The sequence below is a fragment of the Rhinolophus sinicus genome, linkage group LG01, assembly GCF_036562045.2.
Source record: "Rhinolophus sinicus isolate RSC01 linkage group LG01, ASM3656204v1, whole genome shotgun sequence".
Classification (NCBI taxonomy): domain Eukaryota; kingdom Metazoa; phylum Chordata; class Mammalia; order Chiroptera; family Rhinolophidae; genus Rhinolophus; species Rhinolophus sinicus.
In genome coordinates, this window is record NC_133751.1 from 164,627,697 (window position 1) to 164,639,505 (window position 11,809).

The following is an 11,809-nucleotide window of genomic DNA, read 5'->3' on the forward strand; positions in this document are numbered from 1 at the left end:
ATCCACACACATGGGACATCTTTCCATTTAAGTCTTCGTTAAATTTTTCAACGTTTTGTAGTTTTCAGAGTATAATTTTCACTCTTTGTCACACTTATTTTTAAATATTGTATTCTTTTTTGATGTGCTTGCAAATGGAGTTGTTTTTACATAATTTTTAGAATGTTCATTGACAGTATATAGAAATACAACTGATTTTTGTATATAGATTTTGTATCCTGCAACTTTGTTGAACTTGTTTATTAGCTCTAACAGGTGCCCTCCACCCGTGTGTGTGTGTGTGTGTGTGTGTGTGTGTGTGTGTGTGTGTGTTTTCCTTAGAACTCTACCTTTGAGAGTTTTACTTCTTTTTTTCCAATTTGGATGGCTTTTATTTCTCTTTCTTGTTTAGTTGTCCCAGGTAGAACTTCAAAAACAATGTTGAATAAAAGTTGAGAAATCAACCATTCTTGTCTTGCTGCTGATCTTAGGGGAGAAGCGTTCAGTCTTTCACTGTGAGTGTTATTTCCTTTTTTTCTATTTTTTTAAAATGCTCCTTATAAGCTTGAGGAAGGTTCCTTGTATTTCTGTGTTATTTAGTGCTTTTATCATGAAAGGATGTTGAATTTTGTCAAGTATAATTTGTATTTATTGAGATAATGAAGTGGTTTTATTGCCTTTTATTCTATTGATGTGGCATATTACGTTAATTGATTTTCGGATATTATAACAGCATTGCATTCCTTGGATAAATTCCATTGTATGTATTGCTTTATTTTATTCTCTAGTATTTTTTTTTTTTTTTTTTGAGGGTCTTTATGTCTGCAGTTTTGTTGGCATGTATTTGTCTGGCTTTGTTATCAAGATAATACTGACTTCACTGAATGATTTGAAAAGTGTTCTTTTTTTATTCCTAGGGAGTGTTTGTAAAGAATTGATATAAAAATCTTTAAATGTTTGGTACAATTCACTGGTGAAGCCATTTTGGGCCTAGAGTTTTCTTTGTATGTAGGTTTAAAACTACTAATTGAATCTCTTGTCTTAAGCCTATTCAGATTTTCTATTCTGTCTTGAGTCAGTTTTTATAGTTTGTATCTTTTAAAGAATTTTTCTCATTTCATCTAAATTATTTAATGTGTTGCCGTACAGTACTTAGTATTCTCTTTCATATGCCTTTAGTATTCCCTTATAAAACTTTATTTCTGTAAGACCAGTAGTAATGTCCCTCTTTGATTCTTGATTTTAGTAATTTGAGTCTTCTCTCTGTTTTTTTCTGATCAGTCTAGCCAAAGTTTTCTCTATTTTATCGATCTTTTCAAAAACCATAAATTTGGGTTTCATTGATTTGCTCCATTGTTTTTATATTCTCTACTTTATTAATTTCCACTTTAATCCTTATTATTTCCTTTCATCTGCTTCTCTGGGCTTAACATTCTTCTTTTTCCAGTGTCTTAACATGGAAGATTACATTGTTAACTTGAGGTCTTTTTTTGTTTTTGATGTAGGTGTTTGTACTATAAATTTCCCTGTAAGCACATCTTTAGTTGTATCCCTTAAGTTTTTGTATATCATGTCTTCATTTACATTCATCTCAAAGTATTTTCTAATTTTCTATGTGATTTATTCTTTGACCCATTGGTTATTTAGTGCTATGTTTTTTGTTTTACATATGTTAGTGAATATTTATAGATGAGTTTTGAGAGAATTGACATCTTAACAATACTGAACTTTTCAGTCCATTAAGATGGTATATCTCTCCATTTATTTATGTATTCTTTAGTTTCTTCCATCAGTGTTTTATAGTTTTCAATGGACTATTGCACATATTTTGTAAGATTTATATCAAAGCATTTCATATTTTTGGAGCTGTTGTAAATTATATTTTATTTCCATTTTTAATTGTTCATATAGAAGTGTATGATTGATTTTTGGATTTTTTTATTTTTTATTGAATTTATTGGTGTGACATTGGTTAGTAAAATTATATGGGTTTCAAGTGTTTACACTGAAAACAGACAATCTGATTTTTGGATATTTAACCTATATTCTACAACTTTGCTGAACCTACTTCGTTGTTTTGGTAGTTTTTCCTAGTTTTGGGGGGATTTTCTATGTAGACAATCATGTCATATATAAAAAGGATAGTTTTAGTCTTTCTTTCAGTTCTGGATGCATTTTCTTGCCTTTCTTATATTATTGCACTGGCTAAGATCTCCAGTACAATTTTGAATAGAAGTTGTGAAAGCAGATATCTTTGCTTTGTTCTGTATCTTAGGGGTAAAACATTTAGTCTCTCATTATTAGGTTTAATATTGGTTATACATTTTTTTCTAGATGTACTTTATCAAGTTGATAAAGTTTCCTTTGATTATTAATTTAGAGAGTTTTTATCATGAACAGATAATAAATTTTGTCTGATATTTCCTGCATCTATTGAGATGATAATACAGTTTTCCTCTTTAGTTTGTAGGTATGGTGAATTTCATTGATTTATTTTGAATATTGAACTAGTCTTGCATTTTGGGGATATAATGCTTCATATGGTCATGATGTATTACCCTTTTATATATTGTTGGGCTAGATTTGCTATTATCGTTGCATATTTTTGTGTCTGTATTTACAAAAGATATTGATCTGTAGTTTTTTTTCCCTATGATATCTTTTCTAGTTTTGATGTCAAAGTAATGTTAACTTCGTAGAATGGGTTTCAATTTTCTGAAAGAATTTGTGTAGAATTGACATAATCTCTTTTAAATTTTTGGTAGAATTCATCAGATAAGCCACCTAACACTAGAGTTTCTTTTTTTTTCTTTTTTTTTTTTGGAGATTTTTGAACTAAAAGTTCAATTTCATATATATATATGTATATATCCATACCCATTACAAATTATAAAACCTGATAAAAGAAATCAAAGAATACATAAATAAATGGAGCGATATACCATCTTAATGTACTGAAAAGTTCAATATTGTTAAGATGTCAATTCTCTCGAAAATCATTCTATAAATATTCATATACATATGTAAAATAAAAAAACGTAGTACTGAATAACCAATGGGTCAAAGAATAAATCACAAGGAAAATCACAAATAAATCAAAAGCATGCAACTGAAGATGTGCTTAGAACGAAATTTATAGTAATACACTTACATCAAAAACAAAGGAAAATCTCAAGTTAACAATGTAATCTTCCATGTTAAGACACTGGAAAAATAAGAACATTAAGTCCAGAAAAGCAGATGAAAGGAAATAATAAGGATTAAAGTGGAAATTAATAAAGTAGAGAACATAAAAACAATGGAGCAAATCAATGAAACACAAATTTATGTTTTTTGAAAAGATCAATACAATTTAGAAAATTTTAGTTTTCAGATTAGCATTTTTTTTAGTGATTTTTTTGACTGTTTCTGTCCTCAAAGGGATTTATCCATTTCATTTAGACACTCAAATTTATTGGACAATCATTTTTATTATCCATAGAATCCCATTCATAATCTAGAATCTTTAGAGATGCTCCCTTTTATTCCTGGTGTTAGTAATCTGTGTCTTCTGTATTTCTTTTCCCTGAGAGTCTGGGTAGAGATTTAGCAATTTGATAACTTTTGTCAAAAAACTAGCTTTGGGTCATTGAAAAGCATACATGAGGTGTTGGGGAGAGAAGAAAATGGCCTTGCTACAAATTTGCATAATTCCATGCTTAGGATATTAATGATATGTGAGAGGGATACCCGAAAGAGAAGCTTCTGTTCACATTTTGTCTAGTTTGAATCAATGATTTCAGCTTTCAAATTTAATATGGAGGAAAAATACATCACCTTATAATCAAAAGTCAAAGAGGGACCTATCCTTTTTTTTAAAAAAAAAGCAACAGCATCATAACATAATATCTTTAAGAAGATGATTTGTGGAAAACAAAAACAATGAAACAAATCACCTAAGGTCTTCTGTAAATCTAACTGCAAATAATAACTCCAAGAGGGAAAAGTTGATTGTGTTATTTTAGAACTCCTCAAAATCAAATGTGTTCAGGGAACCATAATCTCTGGATAACTCTTTATTCTCTAAAAATATTATCATACAAAGTACTTGCCATACTGTAGATTAGGGAACATAACCATAATTTAATATGGGGAAACTTACAATTGAACTATAACAATAGGATAAAAACATTGCAATCATATTTGTAAAACACTTGAAAATTAATTATTTTAAAAGAAGGATGAATAGAGTCCCTTTCCTCTCAGGACAGCATAGAGTCTGCAGCATCTTCTTTGCTGAGTCCCAAACTGAAAGAGATACGTCTTCTGACTCTTGTCCAGGAGGTCAGGAATAATATCACAAACTCCGGGGGTTGAAATGGACAGTAGTGCCCGGAGTCGTCTATGCTCTCCCTGTGCAATAATATACCTACTTCTCCCTCAAAATAAACTCATATCACATTGAAAAAAAATAGGCCTTTTGCTTCATGGTTTTGAGGCTCCATACTGGAAGAGGACTGCAAGCTAATTTGGACAGTAATACAGTTTCTAGAGCTGACAATTGAATTTTCTGGTGAGATAATCATAGTTCTATCATTTGGGGCCAGCTGACGATGGCATGGGTTCTAAAGGAGATGTGGTTATAACTTTGAGGCCAAGGAGACCTCAAAGTTATCTGACAATAGAAGATACTGTCAACTAGATGTTTCCATGAGCAGCTTCCTATCTCACTATATCCGTGCCCCTATCCCTTTCCTATGTTTGCCCTAGGGTTGTTTCCTTTGAGTCTCAGTGAGCCTGATACTACAAGAGAAGTGACTCCTCACTTCCAATGCTTGGTCATAAAAAAAAAATCAGTACAATACCCCCTTGGCTCTTTCTCTTGGTGTACATGCTTTAGAACTGTGAGATCATATGGAGTCCTGCTACCCTGAGCCACCATCATGGAGAGATTATTTGGGAAGATACATAGATATAGAGATGCCCAAGGAGACTCAGCTGTTCTTGTTCCCGAGTGTTTGAGTCCTCTCAGAATCAATCCAGATATATGAGTGAATTAGCCTTCAGATGGTTACAGCCCCCAGACTTTAAGTCTGCCCGGACATAGTGAAGCAGAGGCAAGTCGTCCATACTCCACTTTGTCCTAATCCTTAACACACAAAATCCATAAGCATAGTAAGTACCTATTTTATGCCACTACATTTTCAGGTAACTTGTTACACAGCAGTAGGTAACTAATACAGGCATCTGACCTGAGGGCAACCAAATTATAGAAAGAGGATGTGTTTTACTACAAGAAGTATTTGAGAGGGACAATTCGATTTTCTCATTCTGAAATTTTGACTTGAGATACAGAGATAAAGTAAGTTGTCAGTGGGAACAGGGGCATAAAGACATACAGAGAAAAATCAGTGGCAGGAGCTCTGAAGTATAACCTCCTAATAAGTAAGAGTGTTTATAAAATCCAGAGCAGAGGATGAGGTGGTTAGTTGGTGATGACAAAAGATAGAGAAAAGTTAAATAACTATAAGAAGAAAGTAGAAAGTAAAAACTGAGGGTTCTGAAGTGAGCCGTGTTCAAATCTTGGCTCTATGAACTTGGGAAGTCACTTAAATTTTCTACGTTTTAGTTTCCTCTTCTAATGTACAAATAAATGTAAAGCATGTAGAACAATGTCTAATACATTGTATATATTCATTATTATTGATATTACTGCATCCCTTCTGCTGGGGTTACAAAGAGTTAAACTTGTGGAAAGAGCCACCCTGGAGGATTTGTGTACTTCCAGGTCCCCATAATTTTTAGGGACTCTACAAGCCCAGCTTCTGTGACTCCTGTGTCCCCATGAGGCCCAGGTGGATATCCGTGATGCTTGCCTTTTTTGTTTTCACATCTAGCCTTACTCTAAAGCACCATTAAGAGAGTTGTTCTTTGTAACCAAAGACGTTATTGCTAATAGCAAGGTTCTCTGGGTATTTGTAGTAAAATGCATGTGTGTGTGTCTGTTACCTATAGATGTATAGATAGATCTCCCTGTCTACATAACTAGGGCCTCCTTTTCTCTTTTGCAAACCTATGTAAATTTGCAATTATTTAAAATTAATTTTTAATATGTTGTTTAATGTCTCTCTGATCATTGAGCTCTAAGCTTCATAAAGGCAATGGCTGTTTTTCTTTGTTGCTTTTTTCCCACACCGCTTCATTATAGAAACTAGCTACAGGAAGAGCTCTCTGGTGGGCCTGAAGTCTATCCTGAAGAGCTGAAATGCCTGGGACCTTTGATTCTGTGCTCAGGAATATGGAGGAGTGGTTGGTATTGGTTATTTGACCTGGTGAGCAGGCAGGCATGGAGGCAGCCTCTCTAGAGCAGTCCTGGGGGACAGGGAGTTTATATAAAACATTGAGTATAGCAAAAGAGAGCATTTCTAAGGATCTGACAGTTTCCTCTCCCTGATAGGGTGGGACCTGCACATCCTGTGGGGCTCTGAAGCCTGTTGTTCCACTGAGAGTCTCCTACTGTGTCTCCAGCTCTTTGTTCACAGATGAATTCTTGTGTTCTTTGCCTGTTGCTTTTTTACTCTTGGCATCTTTCCTTTACCGTTACCTGCCCTGTGACAGCCTTCCAGGAGGATAGCTGTAGACACAGAAAACAAACTCAATATATATTTGTGCACTGACCAACTGCCAAGGAGGTTTCTTTAAAACAAAAGCACAGTGCTGTAGACATTGCAACTGAGTTGGGTAAACCCATCTTTCCTTTCTTTTTCCTTTGTCCAGTTTCATATGGTTGCAAAAATTCCTTATAGGAGAAAGCATCCGCTGGGTTTCTCCAAGTGATCTGCTTTCTTTGAGAGACTAAACCCTATATCCATTTTTTAAAAAGTGCTAAACACTTACAGACAAAATACCAGAATTAGCATGTAAGCAAGAAATTCACTCTTGGAGATCAGCTAAGCAGATCCAGTAAAGTTCTCTGTGTTTACTCCCAGACTTGTTAGTAGGCAGCAGAGCTATAACCTGGCCTTCTCCACTGCTTAGATCCTACCCATGGATGAAAGATGGGAACAGTCATACTCTTTAGCATTTTGGTCACAGTCCCTGTGTGTTTCTGTTGTGCTCCAAACGAGATATTGCAGAATGAGGAGTCAAATGCACACCTGACCTTTACCTCAAGAAAACCCCTAAGTGAGAATCCTGGCTCCTTTCATCAAGAGAAGCAGCCACAGAGAATGTGGAGCAGCTTGTGCTGTGACCTTAGCAAAGTCCTTTGACTTCGCTGGACCTCAGTTTTCTCTTCTATTAAATGAATTTCTTACAGTGCCTTATTTTCAGACTTTTATTATGAAAAATTTCAAACACACAGAAAAGTAGAAAAAAGTGGTGCAATGGACATCCACATATACACCATCTGGGTTTCACAGTTGCTAACATTTTGCCATATTTGGTTCATCAATGCATGCATACATACATACCTCTATAATTTTTCCAAGTCATTTGAAAGTGAATTATAATTGTCAGGACATTTCATACTTAAATACTTCAGCTTATATACTCAGAAATTAACAACAATTTCTGCTATAACCATAAGCCCATTCACAGGATGATTCAACAATCCTAGCTCTGGGTGTCTGGGACTTGATTTTCACCTGAGATTTATGGGAGGACAGACAGGAACAGAGACAGCTATACCACGAAGCTCATGCAACTACACCTTCGGGCCCTCTCACGTGTATAGACTCCTTTTAAAGCCACTTACGTTCAATTTGACAAGGAAAACTATCTTAGACGTACATGCTTAAGACCATTTGTCTTTTCAACTTGCATTCTCTTCCCTTACACCCTCCGTCTCCCTTGCCCCATGTCCCCTCTTCCCTCTCCCCGCCCCACACACACTTTCTCTCTCCTATCAGGTGGGATTGCAATGGCTGTGAACATTTTGGGGATTCCATTTAAAAAGCATTGAATAATTAATTTTGCTTGCAATTACTGCTGTGAAAAGTGAAGTGAAGCTCTTCAGGGGTACTAATGACTTCTAGGAATACTCCTACTACCCATGGCTAGACGTCTTCAAACAATAGGAACTACGGTGCATAGTGCAGGAAGTATGTGAGGAATGAAGGAAACACAGGGGTTGAAATGCGTGGAGACTCAGTTACTCTGGGAAAAGCCATCCAATCAGAATATGTGTAAATTGGGAAGCTGAGGATTTGATTTTCATGCATGCCTAATCAAAAAGTAAGTTCTTTCTTGTCAGGAATACACTGGCTAATGTAGTATATACAGTTAAATATGCAACATATGCATTATATAGGGGAATTGCACAAAATAGAATTTATCAGAAAACCTGTTGCTGTACTACTTTGGGTGAAAAGTTGTATATTTTATGCATCTAAACATATCATATCATGTCTTGGAGGATCTTCCTCATCTTTACCTAAGGAAGTCTGGCAGGTTCAGATGAAATATCATGCAAAATTGTCACTGGCACTGTGAAATGACAAACGTATAAATAAAGTAAATATGGCAAAATGTTAACAATTGTTGAATCCGGGTAGTAGGTACATGGATGCTCACTGGGCTATTCATCTATATTTGGAAGTTTTCATAATGAAAAGAAAAAGTAACCACCCTTTAAAATGTACTTAGTTTACATAATAGGACACACACACACACACACACACACACACACACACACACACATACACATATCAGTAAGTTGAAATATACGATATTAATAGAAGAGGAATTTAATTATACTGGCCAATACTGTGGAGTGGCAATTTAAAATTGCATTGTGGTTTAACTTATTTCAATTTAATTTTGTATATTTTTCATAATAGCTAATGAGGTAAATGTTTAAATATAACTGAAATGAACTGTGTTTGTGGATGCCAAGCAACAAGTGAAAAGACTGGAGACTGGTAGAAGGTTTAAAATGTCAACAACTTCCTTAGTATATCACAATGGAATTTAAAAGTTCTGATGTCAAAATCACTAACATTTCTTTGAAGTTTTCAATACAAAATAACTTTTCAATTATGTAAAAGCAAGAATAAATTAACTTTCTATTTCCTCTATGAGATTGTAAAAGTACTATCATATGGAGAAGCAATCAAAGAGTATATGTAGTCCCAAAATTTAGAAAAATAGAGTTGTGTCAAGTGTTAATTCATAAAATATATTATTGTCTTATACTTTTGATATTTGTGCTATTTAACTTTTGAATTTTATAATTTGTTGTGACTATTTTTATCACTAAAAATAATATACACCTTTGTACCTGGTTTGGAATTTATAGTTTTGTAATCTTAAAGAGGACTGCAAAATTATATGTCTCAAGTTCAGAATTGGTCACTTGTCCTCACTCTGGGTTTTATACAATTATCAAATAGAAAAATTGTGTTTTCTATTTTTCTCAACTTGATTTTTTCTAGTGGCAAACTATAATGTTATAGTTAATGGGATATTCAAAATTCAAATATTTTAGTATGTTAGGCAGTTGAAGTTCAAAACGATGGTAACTTGTCCCATGTCAGATAAGTATGTAGTGACAGCACAATGGTGGAGATTTAGGCTTCTTGACTCCTGGCCCCTGTTCTCCTTGTCATGCTTTGTAGTCTCTCTTAAAAAAACAAAACAAAACATAAATATGATACTCAAAATATGGCATTGATGAGATTAGTCTGTGAAATTTATTCTATTGATTTACTCAGTCACTAACTTATGCATCAAATGTTCAGTGAACACTGGAGACTCACAGGTGACCCCTCACCATAAGCAGCTGACCTTAAGCAAGCTCATAGGAGCAGGATTCCAGACTACTACAGAAAAATATCATAAAACAGACAATAATTATACATATTGGAAATCCAACAGGAAAGGAATGTATCTTCTGATCCATATTTTTTTGTGCCCCCACATAATCCTTGGAGAGCAAGAGGGCTGGTCCTGGCTTCATCAGTTACCACAGAAATACTCTCTCTAGTCCATCTTATTGCCGTCCACTCTCCATTCTTACTCCAATTCTAGGGAAGTGAAGAATGTTAGGAACTTCTTTACTTCTGAATCCTCCTCTGTAATAGTCAGGGTTCTCCAGAGAAATAAAACCAATAGGGGAAGGGTGTGTGTGTGTGTGTGTGTGTGTGTGTGTGTGTGTGTGTGTATTTGTGTGTGTGAGTGTATTTGTGTGTGAGTGTGCATATAAAATAAAGAATTGACTCATGCAGTTGTGGAGGCTGAGACATCCGAAGATGTGCAGTCTGAAGGCCTGAGAACTAGGAGAGCAGATGGTACACTCCTAAATTCCAATATGAGTCCAAATGCAGGAGAAGACTGATATCCCAGCTTGAAGACCACAAGGCAGAGAGAATGAATTCTCCCTTACTCAGCCTTTTGTTCTATTCAGGCCTCCAACAGATTGGATGAGGCCCACCTACATTGGGAAGGGTAGTCTACTTTACTCAGTCTACTGATTCAAATGTTAATCTCATCCAGAAGCATAGACACACACACACACACACACACACACACATACAGAAATAATGTTTAACCAAATATCTCGGTACACTGTGGCTCAGTCAAGTTGACACATGCAATTAATCATCACATCTACTTCCCACGTTTCCTCCTCTACCTCCTTCTTCATCATTACCTTAGATTGGGCTTCCCTAGAAGCAGACCCTCAGATCAGGATTTGTAGCAAAGCAGTTTACTAAGAAATGGCACCAAGGGGGAAAAAAAAATAAAAGAGGTGCATACAGTGGGACTGGGAAGGAGAGGAGGCTGAGCAAGGGTGCAATACGAAGCAAAGTTCCAGGGAAGTTGGCTTTGTTTCAATCTCAAGGAGAAGCTCTGGAGGAATGTGGGCCACACCTTGGATTGCCTGGGTCTGGGGAACTGAGGCATTTGTACCCACACAAGTTCAGCCAATGGCCACGGGCTGTACTTAGTCTCTAGTTACTTTCTGTTCTCTGTCCAGAAAAGTAGGCTCTAACAGCTTGTGGTTAGCCCTCTGCTGATGAGGTGTCACAGGTGTGACTTTTGGAAGTGAAAGCAACACATCCAGGAAAATCTAAAGGGATCTGAGGGAGTTGTACATACATGTGCCGCAATTGTCATTGGAACTCTTAGCAATGATCACAATAACTTAATGATATAAAAAGCTCATGACTGAGATACTGTGGACTATGTGCTTTCCAGAAACAAGAGTATCCAATCTTCATTTCAAATGTAAAGTCATCAGTATAATTTCCATTCAACAGGTGAGAAGACTGAGGCTCAGAGTGAGTAAGTGGTCTGCGGGAACAGGGATGGATACAGTTCTCTCCTCCCCCAGATGTTGTCTGTCCTTTGTTCATGTCTTTGCTCACCATTCCTAACTATCTGGTGAAAATATTATTACTTACCATGCAAGATAATGAATAGAATGCCAACATTTTTATTTGTGGTAGAGAAAATCTATCTCATTATTCATAGTTGTACTATGTCTTATATTTTGTTAACTGTTCAGGACATAGTTCTGCATTAATTCAAAGTAAAACTTCCTGATACTGATGAAGAGTAAGTAGGTCTAAGCTGGCAAACAAAAATATCTTCAGTGTCTCTGAAAGTTTATTTTTTAAGCTACTTAACAGATACTTGACTGATGGAATATTTTTACACCCATGTTTACACTCTAGGTTTCAGAAATGTGCTGAATATAAAAGAAGTCTTTAGATGCCAGAATGTAGTGTTATTTTTCAGTAAAAGACAGCATTTCCAAATTTAGCCATTCACTACTAAATGTAAAGAACGTAATGAAAAAGAATTGTGTGTAAGCCATAAATGCTGGGAACTTCCTGCATTAGTGAGT

General features: G+C 35.4%; 1 long non-coding RNA gene across 2 annotated transcripts in view; it reads left to right on the top strand.

Moving 5' to 3' along the window:
• LOC141572878 (uncharacterized) overlaps positions 1 to 11,809 on the top strand; it is a 144,360-nt gene that overhangs the window by 125,761 nt on the left and 6,790 nt on the right. The window lies entirely within an intron of this gene.